This window comes from Manacus candei, unplaced genomic scaffold, assembly GCF_025592945.1.
Source record: "Manacus candei isolate 608988 ecotype Guabito, Panama unplaced genomic scaffold, ASM2559294v1 h1tg000049l, whole genome shotgun sequence".
NCBI lineage: Eukaryota > Metazoa > Chordata > Aves > Passeriformes > Pipridae > Manacus > Manacus candei.
The window spans coordinates 14,549,920-14,566,448 of NW_026138097.1; the positions used below are offsets into that span (position 1 = coordinate 14,549,920).

A 16,529-nucleotide genomic window follows, 5' to 3' on the forward strand; every position below is an offset into this window, starting at 1 on the left:
ACAATATGTGACAAGGAAATGTTTAATTTCAGGTCACTTGGAAGGAAGGTTTCTTTTGACACAAAATCATTTGTTATTGCCGCTTTGTTCTTCAGCTGAAGGGGAAAAAAACCCCACCTTCAGTTTTCTTGCAATTGTTTTTTTCCATTTGTAGGTGTCTGTGAAGCAGTGAGTCCGTGGAATTTCTGCATGAGGCAGGGGATATGTTCTCTCGTGCACAGACCAACATTTCCCAGCTTATTCTTAAGGAAAGCATTCTTCAAAAATAATTTAAGTAAGGAGGTATTTATGTATTGCCCATCTTCTCTAGTGCTTGAAAAATGCATGGTTCATGGCCACTAGTGGTTCTTCTCATAGTGGGGAAGGTTTATTGGCCATAATCCTGGAAGTCTGGCAGTCCCCTGTGTGTCAAATGATCACTGATTGTATTGGAAAAGGATGCTTCAGTGACAGCAGGCAGCCCCTGGGCAGAAAGAGGTGTCCCTTGTCCCTGAGCAATAACCTGTATGGATGATTGAGACTTGTTGATAGACCTCCATGGAAGTCTTTCCTAGTAGTAAGAGCTTAGCAGCATCTGACTTAGTGAAGGATCTCTCAGTACAGGATGCTTGAACTTGATTTGTTACTCTCATCAAGAGGGTATAAAGGTAGGCAAAAACTGAACATGCCTTGAGGCCCAGGCAGACGCAGTTTTTCCACAACCTCTGTCTTATGGGAGGGAAAGAAAGAAAAGGCTGCTAGAATTTACAAAATATAGTTATTGACTAATTTCTTCATCAGCAAGAGCTGTAAGAAATCAGTGAGGTCTCTCCTGAGAGACCAGTGGTGTCACCTCACGTGTCCTCAGGGTGCCAAATGGTATAAAACACTCACTTTGAAAGTACTGCACCGTGATAAGCTTTAACACCCAAGGGATGCATTGTGTGTACATTTTGTTATATGTAATGACACACTGAAAGGGCAGTGAAGCTGTTAAGGGAACACTGCATGTCTAAAAAGAACTTATTTTTCTTTCAACCAATAAAAGAAGGAAAGGCTCTTTCAGAAAAGCAGTTAAAATAATATCATTTAAATGTAAGAAGTGATAAAATACCAGAGAGAATTCACCTGTCAGATGAAGAAATTCAAAACATGAAGTCTTCTGTGTAACATACACATTTCAAATTGGACCATTTTCCTGATAAAGCAATAGAACTCTGCCAAAAGCTTTTAAAATAGTTGATATATATACAAAATTTTAAGGCTGACACAACCAGCAGAACAGTAACAATTATTTAAAACAGATTTGAAAAATAAAGAAAAAGAATGTAATTTCATGTAGTCATTCTAGACAATGTGTAAGAGGCTGTGATATTCAACAAGACCAAAGTTGGATGTGAGACTCTGGGAGTTTTTCAGCAAAGATGATTTTGTGGAAATACAGTTCAGTGCATATAAAAAATGCCCCTAGAGGTGACTACAATGCTAACAACAATATTTTGAAACAAAGCTAAAAAAGACTCATATTCCCTTCAATGTAATTCCATGTGGACATATTCAAAAATTCTGTACAGCCTCAGTGTGCTGGGGCCCATTTTCTAGTAGAAATACTTTTATCTACAAAACTTATGGAAATGTATATGAATGTTTTCATGTATTTCCAATACAAAAGTACTTGCCTTCCTTAAACTTGACACAGAATGATATCTGACTATATGAAATCCCAGTCACCAAGGTGACAAAACAATTGGGCAAATGCATTTCTGATGAACTTTAAATGTGAAATTTAAATTGCACAAATAATACATTTTATATTATTTAGAAATAAACCAAGGCTCATAAAAAATAGAAAAATGAATTGGGTAGGATGGTGCAGTTGCATCTACTCTTACCTCAGTTCCATCAATCACTGTCAGTTAATTATCATTAAGATTGCATAAAAAAAGGCCCCTGTGGGAGTTGGATAGGCTGTGAGCATCATTCTTTCATTAAAAACAAGATAAACAATATAAGCCTTGTTTTAATTTTTGGTTTTGTTTGTTTTGTTTTTTTCATTTGGGTTTTTTTGTATTCAAAGAAATTATGTGAAAAGATGAATCTTGAATAATTGTGCTGAGAGTTACCATACGGATTGCAGAGACAAGGCAATAGAACAAGGGATTCAAAAGAAAGTTGGTTCTTGTCAGGAAAATTTTAAAGATTTTAAATTTCTTTCTTTTTTTCTTTTTTCTTTCCTTCCAGAATTCAATAGGATTTCCCTTTCTAAGGCGCAAAACTTGCAGGATTTTTAAAAGAAATGCTTGCTTTTTAGTGAGCTGTGCTGTTTTTACATCACCAGGGTTTATACATGTAGTTTAGAAACCTTCTTTTTCAAAAAAAGTGTCTAAAATTTAAAGTCACATGACTCCAAAAGGTGATTCTTCAACAGAACACGAGCCAGCATGAAACTCACTATGAGTTGAGAATGCAGAAATTTTTGGAGCTTATGAGCTGATCTGTGGGGCTCAGCTCATGAGCACTTAACTAATGACAGAAATAGGAATGCAGTAGTGGGCAGGAGAAGATACTATTATTTCCAGGGTGCATCCCTGCACTGCTGAATAGCAGTTCACATTGTTAAAAGTGTCAAGGTTTATTAATAGTGCTCACCAGTATCCCAAACACGGGTTGGTACCTGAGCTCTGTGAAACTTCTGCCTTTGATATAAAATTGTTTCTGTCAGCTTGTGCTTGCTCAGCCTGAGGATCACAAGACTTTCCTGGCCAAACATCTTCTCAGTAAAAAGGCAGCTGCAGAGATTCAACTGAGCTAAACTAGCTATGATTTTATATACTTACATAAACTTATATAACTAGAACATATATATATATATCTTATAAATTATAATTTGTTTATTGGTATTATTTTGATCAATTTATATAGATATATAAATTTATACAAATTTATATAAATAAAATAACATGCTTTTTTTGCATCTTTGAATAGTTATTTGTCATGGGAAAACATTTGTGTTATAGGTAATATCTTTTGGTTGTTTGTTGGGGTTTGGATTTAGTTTTTTTAAGTCAGGCTTCATTGTTAACTCTTTTTTTCCTCCTAAATGACAGAAGTGCCTTAAGAACAAGAACAATTTAAAGTTTGATGCCTTCAGGGCCAAAGGCTTCTCTGTTAATCAAAACAATAATTAAAACATCCCAAAACCTTGCACTTGGAATTAGCCACATTTTTTTGGCAATTGCTCAAATGAACCTCGGAACTGGAGTCATGTAAATGCAAGTTTTCCCATACAGATGTCAAAGAAACAAAAGGCCTGTAAATGTCACCACCTCAAACCAAAATGAAGTCTTTAACACTGCTGAGCAATGGTTTCTAATGAGGACAAATGAATGACTTAAACTAGAGCAAAGCTGCCCTATTTAGGGCTCTTCAGGCTGAAGGCAGCCCATCAGGACAATTCATCTGCTCCTTGTCGACCTCCTCGTCCTCCTGGGAAAGCCTCTTTGCCCAGACCCAGGCTGTAGACTGCACTTAGGGTGTGATGGGCAGCCAGATGGTCACAAGTTAGGGAGACCTGTGTGCAGATCAGGTCAGGCAACTCACGTTGTCCATGCACCCTATTTTATTTTATTGGGTACGTTCTGACATGTCAGGAAAGATTATGTTTTGGATAAAACCTTATCAAGTAAGCTCATTTTTACTCCCATATCATTGCTCCATCCTGAGTGGAGTTTCTTCATTATTTAGTTATTAGAGAAGGAAGGTCCTCCAATGCCAATTTCATTTTGCAAGGTTGGGCCAATGTTAGCATGTCTGTAAACTAGAAGAAAAGGGAATTAGGCCATAGCAGAAAGGGACAGTGCATCTTGAAAGAAAACTAAGACTGAAACCCTAACCTCTCCTAATTTACATATGGTGACATTTTGCAGAAATATTGTAACATTAGCAGTGGCATAATGAAATTCTGCCTATCAGCCGTGGAAGGAATAATGTTACTGTAAAGGTAACCTGTCCACAGTTTGTTATCAAGGAAATATTCATGGCAAGAAACATACATATACCAATGAGTGTTAAGAACAGTAGTTTTTCCTTATATTTTTTCCTCATGGGCTATCCATCTTCCCCTCCAGATTTACTGCATGATCACTCCCTTTACATGCTAATTATGTGCAGCTCTGGTGAATTTGTTAGTAGTGACACTTTGGGCACCCAGTGGGACTGCAACTCATTATGTGGCAATGTCCAGATATATCAGATATTATTAGCTGTCATTAATCTGCTGTGGAAACATTGAGTGCACAGCCAAGAGAGAGACCAGGAAATAGAGTAAAAATGAAGTCTGCAGCCACCCTGGCCCCCAGAAGGTCAGAGGGCAAATCAGCAGGGGAGAAGAATACACCTTAAAATGGCCAGTGCTTAGCAGTAGATTTTTAACCCATTGTAAACCAGCATTTCTAAGAAGAGGAAAGACAAAAACAAACTGTACTGTTTGTAGTGGCTGTTTGGTTATGCTTTACTGATGGAAAAAAGAATACAACATCTCAAACTGTCTTTTTTATAAGCTATTTTCTACAAATGAATCACAGCAATAAAAGTGTGTGAATAGGAAGAACAGTGAGCAACATGCAGTATCTCTCAGTGTGGATAGCCCTCAGGCATAAAGCTTTGAAATTAGGCACGTGTAACTTTGAATAGGATTAGGTTCCCCCTCCATTTGAAGGTCATATTTTATAGAACTGGATCTGGTAGTAGAGAAAATCCCACAGAAATGGAGAGGTTGCTCTCACTGTTCATCCAGTCCTGGAATTTGCCTGTATAAGTACAGGAGTTTGCCTCTAGACTGCAAATGCAGAGCTGATCGGCCTCTGTTACGCAGCTTAAAAACACAAATCACAGTAGGTTGCATTTTTGGCACCACTCCTGAAAAACAGTCACTGGTAAAAGTTACATATATTTGTGCTTGTGCAGCATTTATTACATCTGCTTGGAGTGCAGAAATAAAAACGAAAGACAGATTCTTCCCAGAAAACTCCATAGTCTTTGCGATCTCCAAGATGACTTGCAGAGTACTGCCCAGGACTATAAGAAGAAGCATTTTCTTTCTTTACATCAACTAAAGAGGCTGGAAGAATCCAGTCAGGTTTCAAGACAAGAAGAGTCTTCTCTGGTCTGAAATTAAACAGAAAACAGCAAAGTAGAGATTAGGAATCTCTGAGTTTAATGGTAATATATTTATTACCTAGACAATTTTCAGAGCAGGGGAAACATAGGTTGGTTAGTCTGTATGTGTCCATAACTTGCATGTGCCTTTTGCTACTGTCAAAGGGCACTCTGAAAACTCAGTGACCTTAAAATAAAAATAAATAATAAGATAGGGGGATTTGAGATAGAAAAAACTACATTTTATCAAAAGAAGTAAAAGTAATCTTTTGTTTCCAAGGTTACAAGGACCTACGCTCCCTTATCTAGAAGCTGCAGTGCTTTTGTTAGAAGGTTTATACAAAAATTAAAGAAAAGAAATCACCCGAAAAGTCTTCAAAAAATGACAGCTTATACTTGTTCAGGGAAGCTGGAGTGAAGTTCTTCATCCAGTTGCTTGGAAATTTCTCAGTGAGCCACCCATCTGAATTTCCTGAAGGAATTTGGGAAGTACCGGTTTTATTCCCATTAAAGTGGTCTAATCTTATGCTTCACAATTTTTCACACAATTCACAATGAGGGTAATAACAGGAAAAAAAAGGCCTGATGTTTTATTTATGGACCTATCTTCAATTTGACAGACTGATAAACCCATGCAAAAACAACTACCATGGTTAAGCTTTAGGTTATCTTAAATTCTGCACAATCCCATGAAATAGAAAGTAGCATTAGTATTTGGTGAAATGGTTCCCATTAATACTTCCCAAACTAACAGCCATTCATGAACTCAAGTTCTAGGAAAAGATTCAAAAGTCATTTTGGTGTAATTGTGGGGTTTGCAGAAATACCCTGAAGTGCTAGGAAGAGCAGTGTTAGCAATGGGGCAGGTGGCGAGTACCTAGGGAAATAAAGAAGAAGCACTTTTATCCTTGGTCTTGAACCTTTGCAATTTTGGCGTTCAGGAGGATTGGTTTATTTTTATGTGAGAACAATGTAATATCAAAGAAGAGTTACAATTCAATGGCACTAATGTGGACAAAAAAAAAGGTATGAGACATTCCAAGTGCTGTATGAATACATTCAATAAGTTGGTGATGGATTCTTTTTTAGTCTTTTTCTAGTGTTTATAAAATTCTACAAATACAGCATACCTTACCCTTTTTCCAGTGGAGGGAAATAAAAATTTATTCCAGTTTTTTTTTCCTTTGAGTTCTTTGGATAACCGAACATGAGGTGAATACTGTTTTAGCAGTAGGTTAACGAGTTATAGGTCAGGCTTACAGTGGAAAAATTACAGTCAGCCTCTGTGGTTCTGTGTTTGCCAAATTTACACTGATGAAGTTGTTATGGTAGGCTCACCTTCCCCTCCCCCCTTCCCCCGTAGAGGAACATATTTGTTATTTGCCCATCAAGATTATGTTGTCTTTTCAGTGCCTATGTTGCTCCTTAAGATCCTGCAGGCACTTATTTTCACATTTAACATGATACGCACGAGTAAGCCTCACTCAACTGGTAGAACTAGTCAGGTGTAAAACTCTGATGTGTGTACTCTCTAGGGCTGGGACTTAAGCAAATTCCACACAACAGAGAAGTGTGTTACATTTTACAAAACTCCATCATTTCATATTCCATTGTTTGTAACAAGATGAAGATGAAGAGTTAGGTCTTATCTAGAGAGACCTGTATCAGCAATGCTAACAAAGATATCTGCACAGCTGTCTTTGATATTTATTGTACTGATATGGTGCACTAAATGTTCAGTCTTTTAAAAGATGATATATACATATATACTCTTCAATATATATATACAGAATTGTTTTCAAAGTAAAATCCTAGGGATAGGTTTAAAAAGATTGTAAGTTGTAACATAATGGCAGGTCATAACCTTGAATTTAGAGTGTGGAGAGTGCTGGAACTCTCTTTTCCTCGAGACTCAGAAAATTCAGAAGTAGAGTGTAAAAAACCCTAGCAGCAATTTTATCTTCCAAGATGAGCATGAATACCTCTAGGAATATCCCACTGATTTGGATTTTTTTTCCTTATCTGCTTTGTGAAAGCTAGTCATAGTTATAGATTCATAGTGTATAAAGTGGGCAAAGTTAGTTGTAATTAAGACTATATTCATCTTTCTGAAAGTTAAAAGCAACGTCAGCTCTGAACTGATATATCTGCCCAGGAGCTGCGTGTGAGCTGTTAGATCATTTGCTAATACTGTCAGATACTGTGAGAGAGCTGTGCTTCCTGAATTTTAGGGTCTACATTTCCTCTGCAAATGTCTGCAAGTGGCAGGGCTCTGTCACAGCTCTGCTCTTCTTACCTCATGCAGCACTTGCCATAAATTACCCCACTTCATGTAAACGGCAATCACTGCTTAGGATGATTCACTGTTTTTGTGATGTTTGCTAGGTGAAAATGTAAGGAGAGATGAGTTTAAGTTTAGACTCATTGCAGTTTTCCAGATGTTTCCTGGACATTTATTCATTATCATCGTCACTCATTTAGGTGACTTAGACTCCTGCAGAATAAGGTACTAGTTAGCATGAGTGAAGAGGGGAGAATCTGATCTGAAATTATGGAGCTGTGAGTTGTCATTAACATTTTATTTAGAAGGATTCTGGTGCAGCTGAGAAAGGAACAAGGAAATGCAACCAGAGCAATAAGACCACCAAAGCTCAGGGCAATATTTCAAGGCCACTTCTTGAAAAATCTAAAGATTTTTACTATATTTTCCGAAGTCACAGATGTTTTTTATTATTGCTAGTATTTTTATTTCATTAGCACTAAAAGAATGGAAATCAGAGCCCTTTTGCTGTTTTTCTGTCTAGAAAAAAAAGGTAGGAGTATTTTGAACCCCAGAAAAAAAACCAACTTAAATGGATAAAACATTATCCAAGATTAAAGAGAGACTGTTTCAAGTGTGTGGAATGATGAACATTTGAGAATTCACGTTTCATCACCACAAATCATTGCAGAAATTGTGTTGCACATGTCTATGCATGTGTCTGCCTGTTTACATGAGCAGAAAATACATATCATTGGATCAAGAGTGAACAACAATTCGACAAGCCTCCACCAGACAGTTGTAACTGTTTATTTCAGATAGAAACAAATTATTTCACAACAAAATACAGATAAACAGACCTTTAAATTCACTTGAATTTCATTTAGAGAGAAGTCATATTATGCAGTACCAAAACATAATAATTTCCTAGATTTATTGTAATATGTTTCTAAACACATCAGGTGTTTACTGAGGTTTAGTTTCCTTAAAAGCATTGTGGTTATGCATTCAAATTTTGACCCTTGTTTCCAGTGTTGTAGAATCAACTGCCTCTGGAAAAAAAAAAAAAAAAGAAAGAAACAAACAAACAAACCCCCCTGAAGCAACAAAAAACAAACACAACTAGAAACTCCAAAACAAACAAACAAAAACACTGCTGAAGTTTTTTCAGGAGAAAAAGATTTAGAGGTTTTGGGGGACTTTTTCTATTCCCGCTAACAAAGCCAAGGTTCTACCCTGGTGGCCTGAACCTGGATCAATCTAGCATAACACTGCATTAGGCGGATGCCTCTTCTGGATGTGTTAAAGATCCTAGTGATCTCTCTCACTTTCTTCCTCCACTGTGTACCCAAATCTACCCTTGTTTTGACAGCGTCCCCTTTTGAACAGCTTTATATGATTACTTCCATCCGCAGGTTACTTTATTCAAGTGGATTTGCCACAAGAGCACTTGCCCATTAGCAATCTCTTCTGCAGCCTGCTTTAAAATCTGCTTATAGTTATGGCCAGATAAAAGCATGTGAGGTCAGTTTGGTAGAGCAGAGACAAATACTTTAACATAAGGTTTTCTATTCTGTGCGAGCAGCTAATAAAAGTGCCTGCAGGTGTTGAGAATTATCCTTCTCTTGGAGATTTCTTTGCAATCTGAACCTAATCTTGGCAAAAGCTTTGGCAAGGATATCTGGCACATTAATTAAATTACTTTCCCACCCCCACAGGTCTTATGCTGTAGCTTTGATTAACCACCTCTGTGCCCAGGATACAAACTGCAGGATAGACATTATCAGTTTTGCAGGTGTATGGATGCTAGAGATAATATGGGATTCCTTCTTTATCTGGATGGATGCTCCTTACTGTTTCAACACTACACAGCTTTTCCTTTAGCTCCCGCTACAGGGATCCTCCAGGCATATTACGAGATTTTAGTATGAAGACCTTTTTATTCAGTATGTATCTCTGGATGGCCTTTGCTGAGAAGTTTCAGATCCTTAGGGGAAAATGTCTTACTCCGCCAAAGCTCCCCCTCTATTTAAATGGCTTTTCCTTGCTACAGTATCACAGCTGTGACACATCAAAGCTAGTAGCTGGTGTGGCAGGACATGCATTCCCAAATCAGCCTCAGTGACGAAAGGTGATTTGCAGTGACAGGTTTCATATCTTACGGTGTCATTTTCATGAATGACTTGGTTAATTAAATTTAATGTGGAACAAGAGCTTGCTTACATTCTGCCAGGCTTAAGATGTTCTTACTCACACCTTACTTAAGGAACAATCCCTACTGTTGAATAAGGGCTCCAGGATTTAGCCCTCTGTTAGCAGTCTTCCATAAACCCTTTGTTTTCCTAACATGTTAAAAACCAAGGCTTAATGGGTTCACGATGACATCAGTTATCAAGATTTGTGTGGTGTTGGCAGATGTTGAATTTTCAGTGGAAAACCATTAAACAGATTTGAGTCAGGGCAAGTTTCATAACATGCACGTATTATACCGGTGGTTACATGTGTTGACTTCAGCTTTATTTATTACAAAAGAAAACAGGCCTGTACTTATACAACAACAGCAATGAGAAATTAATCTTCTGAATAGGAAAATCAGTCTTGTCTTGTTAAAGGTACTCAAAGTTACTTATTGAGCATGCTGAGTTTGCAAAAACTATGTCTGCAACTTTCAGATTTAATAAATCTAAAATTAAATATTAAAAAAAATAAGAAAAAATATTTTTTGGAGACCTGGGATTGTTTTTTTTTTAACATCTAGTGTAAAGAAGGCCCTATTTCAGAAAGTATTGAATGTTTCATTCTTTGAAAAACTTTCTTTCCAAAATGTGTCAAGTTAAGTGTATGTTTATTTTCATATCTGATTAGTTTTTTTACTTTTGAATGGTCATTGCCCATCAGCTCAGAACATATCAATTCTGTACTAGTTCTAATATTCTTCAACATTAAAAAGTTTCTTTTTGTTGTATGACAACAAAGTTTTCCCAGTGGTATTGTCTAGACCAGTGATGGTGTCCAGGCCTACATGTGGTGTGAAACGCACATAAGAAATAAATTCCAAACGTTGAAACAAAAGACATGGGGAGAAATGATTTTTTAAATAAAAACAAGATCCTATGTAGAAAAAAAAAAAAAAGAAACCCCACAACAAACCAAAGTGATAACAACAACAAAAATCAGAGGAGAGCACTTCCATTTTGTGTATATAATAACTTGAAAGGAGATGTTTTTAGTTGCTGCAATGTTTGGTTCACACATTAATTAGGACTTCAGTTTAGAGACTTACTGGTGCAGTGTACTGAAACAAAAATGTATTGTGTCTCACTTTCTATTCCACTGTAAACAAGTTGGAGACTGTATTTTCTTGGAAACTAAACTTCATTCAGTTGTTATGAATTACTTCAGATTCCGCTTATGCATTAGAGGCATCTAATCAGTCCTTTTTGTTTTACCATTAAAGTTGTTCTTATAGTGCACCTTTTTCACACTTGAATTTGGTCCTGAGCCTCCGATTGTTAATGCTGCTGCTAAGGCATGAAGTTTTCTGAATGCCAAAATTCATGCTGACAGTAACTAGAAGGTTACAAATCAATTTTTTTTCAGTCTTATGGTGCACTACATAGAGAAACATTAGAACATCAAGGGGCAATATTGCACTTCTGTGTGTTTAAAAGTAAATAATTAAAAAAGAAAGGGAAAACCTAACATTCTGTCCTTTTAATGAAGGACTTAATTTTCTATTGGGTTTTTTTTAAATGCTTTGAAGAAATTTTGGTTTTTAATATGCTGATTTATAAGAATTGAAACATTTTCCAATATGACTTTTATTCAGAAAATCTTAAAAATAATTTCACATTGAAATATTGCTTTGATATTGTGGGATTCAAACAGATTTTTAATTGTGGTCAGCTTTTCAGTTTATTTTCTTCCCATTTGTCTTATTCAACATTATAGCTGCACAAAATAAGATCAATGTGTTTTGAACAAGCAATGAAATTTTCATTCAGGGGCAACTTCACCATTTTAGGTTTTGCTCCAGTTTGGAACAGGGCCGTTTTCTTCTATCTTGAAGTCCTGAATAAAATAAAACTTTGACTTCAGTGGAGGACTGTTTCTCATCAGGCAAACAAACAAAAAAAATCCCTAACTGGGTGCACACAAGGCCGTAGTTTCTTCATCAGCACAACTTTTCCAGTTTTTACATGAAACCAATCACCCGATAAAAAGCTTAGGGCAGATGACGCGCTTTGAATTAGGACCTCAGTTTTCACCAGCTAAAGAAAAAATGATCATCCTCAGATGCGAGTGTGCAAAAGAAAAACATTCCTTCCCAAACTTTTCAAGTAAAAAACAAATGATGAAATGTTGGATAATTATGATTTCATGAGTTACATGATCTCCTATTTATTACAAATGGGTAAATAGAAAGACTCTGATTATTTACATTGCTGCCCTGCCTCAGGTTTATGCCATTTATTATAGTCAGTAATGTTTATAACAATTTTTTCTTAACAATAATATTTATAATATTTTAATATGTGTGTATGGAGGGAAACAGTACATGAAAGAGTTTCAGTGCAAATAAACCTAGAACATTTTGCATTTGGAACTCCTCTGTATTATTTTAGGGCCTCAGTCCTCAAAACAGTTATGCTTAACTTTATTCACACCATTCCAATGGAATACTCATATGTATAAAGCTAAATATTTTCTTAAGTGTTTTCTTGTACGCTTTCCCATCCCACCCTTCACTTCCTGAGATGCATGTGTATGGGGGGAGTAGGTAGTCTAAACAGATTCCTGAACACACTGAACTGTCTCTTCATTCTCTGGAGCATGTAATTTTCATGAAATAAATATGTAGGGGTTTGTGTATGGATGAATGTATAGATATTTGCACAAGTATTAATTAATTTATTCCTTGGGTACCAAGGAATTATGTCTTTTGCTGCAAGGGCAGTTTGCTGTCACACTAAGCAGAAGGCAGTCCTTTCCCAAACAAAACAAACATAGCATCATTTTCAGCTATGTGCTGAAATGTGTTATCAGTATTAAAATGTGTTAAACATGGCATCATTACTCTAAAACCAACCACGGAGATATAAAATGCACTGTGAGATTGCAAACTGAGCACAGTTTGACTGTAGGACACCCGGGTAGAGGGGTTTTGTATTAGAATATACACTGCATTTATAATGCCTTCTTCTCTATAATGTAATTAGGATTTTTTTATGAACTGGTAAAATATAGTAAATAAAGGACTCAGGGGATTTCCATATAGCCACATTTATTCCCACACATCCTTCCAAATCATAAGTGGTTGTCTTCCTTAGAAATGGATTAGGACAAATTGCATTAGGACACGATTGTGAATCTGATTAAGGTGGAACCATGATCAGGTTTTTTCTTTTGGGCAACCATGTTTTCTTATAACAACCAGAAGACAAAAAAGCCTTTGGCAAGATGTTTCAAAGGCCTTTCTCATATACACATAAAAGCAGTTTTCATGCTAATTCAAAAATTGGTCCACACCTATAATTTCTTTATATAGCCAAGACAAAGCTTTGGGCAAAATTTTTCAGTAGTATATATTTCAGATACAGATTTGTGGTTTCAGCAAAAGCTTGTAAAAAGGAATTTCCATGCATAATTTTCTTAAGGAGAAGACTCTGAAGGCAAACTGCAAGAGAAGCGGAAGATGAGGCATTGATTCCAAATTGGTTAACGGAGAGGAACACTGAGAACAAAACAATCCTCAGTGGAAAACTGATGTAATACACAGAATAAACACCTTTTCAAATGAACACACTCTTAGAAAGGCCTCAACCTCTCCTTGTCCTGTGTTAGCAACTGGCACAAACAGTGCATATTATGTGCACAGAAGGAAATTAGCATGGATGTGTTCTGTTGATGCACAGAACTGGAAATGTTTGGAAAAATCCCAACTTGGTAACAAGGGCTTTTAGTTTCTTCTCCACTTCTCCTTATTTTTTTTTTTTTTAACAGTATTCTCAACCCCATATAGCTAAAGAGAACTTAATTGCAGTGTTATTATCTTTGTGCTGTAGTCAAATCTGTTGAAGATCTGTTCCCACTCAATAGAAAATCAGGCAAAGGAGTCTGGGAAACCACGTTCGTTTGCCTCTTTGCATCTCTGTGGCATATGAATGTATTGGTCTCTTGAACTGACACATAGGATTCAGCCAAGAAGTAGGACTCCACCAGAAGTCTATATAAGTCTATATGAAGGAAGAAATTCCCTGTCTCCAAGGTCTAGTGTTTAGTATATGAAAATAAGGAGAATAGTTGGGTCTAATGAATAAATTCTGGAAGCTAAAGGAGCTCCACAACCTTCATGCTTACAGTAGTATCAGTAATTTTACGCTGCCCAAGTAACTCTAGCCATCTTCTTTAGGGCTGGGTTTACTGATTTTTACTTGTTTGTTTGTTGATTTGGGATTTTTTTTCCAGTTTAGACCAGCATCCAGTGATTTGTATTTTAAATTGTTCATGTTCGACTTGATATTACCATTGTTTTGGCAAATATAAGTAAGAATCTGAATTCTTCAGGAGTATAAAGCAGTCAGAGACCAGACAAAATAAGAACAGATCTGAACCACGGTCCAAATTTCAGGGTGTATCTATCTGAACTAGATTTTTCCTGAGGATGGAAAACATCTAAGTATCTCTTGTCTGTTGTTGTTGGCAACTTACTCTGGTTTCATCCAGAAGCTGAGGGCCTGACATGAATGTGTGTGGAAGCTGGAGCTAGTGACCCAGCAAGTGAATCTTCACCATTTTTCCAGGCTGACAGTCCTTGGGTACCCTTCCAGACTTTGCAGTGTTTATACAAACTGAGTGTCTGAAGCATTTGGAATTAGTTACATTAGTTCATAGTCTGGTGTAATAATGACCAGACAAATGCAAAAACTTTTTATTGTCTTTTTCTTCCCCTGGTACTTTCAAATGGATTTGCTCACACCTGGAACTGTGAGCACAGCTAGAGGAAGATCCTATTCAGAGCAACTGAAAGCCAACAGTGGTGGGGCACACTTCTGGATTTCTTGTCTAAGCTGGGACTGAGTTCTGAAATACAAGTATGCATGTTCTCCCTTGGACTCTTCAAAGTAGAGGTTCAGCTACATTTCACAACAGTAATTCTCAGCTGAAACAGGGAAGGTACAAAAAGCCTACCCTCATATTCTCAATCCTTCTCTTTTACAATACCCTTCACAAGAGAACATGCTGGCCCATGCTAATGGAGTCATGGCTTGTTGTAGAGTTCAGCCTTACCACTAAGGAATTCTTACACTCTCAGCATCTCAAGCTCTAAATTTATTCTGTAGCAATGTCTAATGCAAGTGTCTGTACAGTAGTGGTCCTAGTACATCCACTGAAATTGGGAACAGATCAAGAGAAAACATATTGGAAAGAAAACGAAGGTCATGGAAGAAGAGCCTCAGACAGTTGATCTACAGACTTTGAAAGTGACTGGGAAGAATGCTGGTAAATGACTGAGTGAAGACACATCACAAGTATGTATTAAATAGTGTGTGTGTATACATGTAGATGTATATCTGTGCATGCACAAGTAAAATGTGATATTTTCTTCCTTATTTCAGCAGTTTGTTTAAAAAACCAGAAATTTAGATCATCAAGTACACTTTATTTAATCAACTTACAATTACAATATTATATATATTAAAATGTAAAAGATAAGTCACTAATGTGGGTCAGGCTGATAACATGAATAAGTACAAGAATTTAACTGAAGGTTCACACAATGTCTTACAGCTATACATTGTTAGAAACAGTGGAGTTTTCTGACAATACAGTTGTGGAATAATTATGGGATTAAAAAGCTGGAATAAGGTTATTTAAAGAAATGGTGTAAGGTAATGTGAGCCAGAAGTCTCAAAGTCCCTTAATAGGTGCTCTTTACTCAGTGTTAATACTTTATTTAACATAATACGCTGTGCACTCTTTAAATTGTTAGCTTGGAACAGATGATTTATATTGCTCTTGCATCCAAACAAGAATTAATGCCCTGATCCTATTTGACTGGAATTGTTAAGTACTTTTGTTCTCAGGCTTGTATCAGAATGATAACAAAAACATAAAATCAGCAAGCTTTTTAATGAACACAGGGTTAATTTGAAGTGCCCTGATTTACAGATATTAGAGTAATGCTCTCTCTGAAGTGTTTACTGAGGTGTTAGAAAGTTTGTGTTCACATTCAGCTCAAACAGTTAGTGTACTTCAGTCTGCAGCATCTTTGTTTCCAACATATTAGAAAGTTGTAGTTAAGAGAGTTGTTGGCTTTTTTTGCAAACAATATCTTTCATAATTTTCTGAGGGAATCTGAAGTGAATGCCACAGGTAATTCTTCTGATCCTACTCAGATCTTGTTTTTGTAGGTTTCTGTTGTTTTCTAGGTGTTGCCTTTTCCCCTCCTTCCAATATTTTAGCTTAATTTATGTATTTCATACCTGCATCATGGTTTACTCATTTACTTTTATTAGTTTTACTGGCTAATCTTGGTACAACAGGATTTTACTAGCATAAAAGACAGTCAGTGCAAGCACATGACTGCGAAAGTTACTTGTAAGTATTTCACTAACAGGTGTGCAATATTATAGTCAATTGTACAGAGGACTTTCACTCCAGCTTATTTTGGTTTAACTACAGGACAAATGCATGCACTTTCCTTTCTTTGCTGATTATTGTCCCTGTGAAGTTTGGCTGATAAGAGCAGCAAACAGTCCACTGTTCTGCTGCTGGTGGTTAGAGCTGTTTAAAGGAACTAAAGAACAGGTTCATCATAAGTTTGGTAGCATTGTCAACGTTTATGAGAAAACCTTATGTCCAAAATGTTAAGAAAAGGTGAGCTGTTTTTATGATCTGGAATGTAAAGCAAGGGATATTTTCAACTTGGCATATTTTTGACTTAATAAAACATCTAATAAGAACTACATAGAGCCCTTAAGTGATTACATGCTTACATACATTATTTAAAAAAAAGAAAAGAAAGAGAAGAAATGTCAGCTAGTGAATGCTTAATGTGCACACAACTAAAAGGAAGAAGGTGGCAATAAAAGTTCAAGCAATGGTCATGAGAAATGACATTTCCTATAGG

General features: G+C 36.5%; 1 long non-coding RNA gene across 1 annotated transcript in view; it reads right to left on the reverse strand.

The window, feature by feature from the left end:
• Positions 1 to 4,216: 4,216 nt before the first annotated feature.
• Positions 4,217 to 16,529, reverse strand: part of LOC127476396 (uncharacterized) — a 30,704-nt gene continuing 18,391 nt past the window's right edge. The window contains exon 3 of the long non-coding RNA XR_007906584.1: positions 4,217 to 5,145. This is a non-coding gene — a long non-coding RNA (uncharacterized LOC127476396). The remainder of the gene's footprint in view (positions 5,146 to 16,529) is intronic.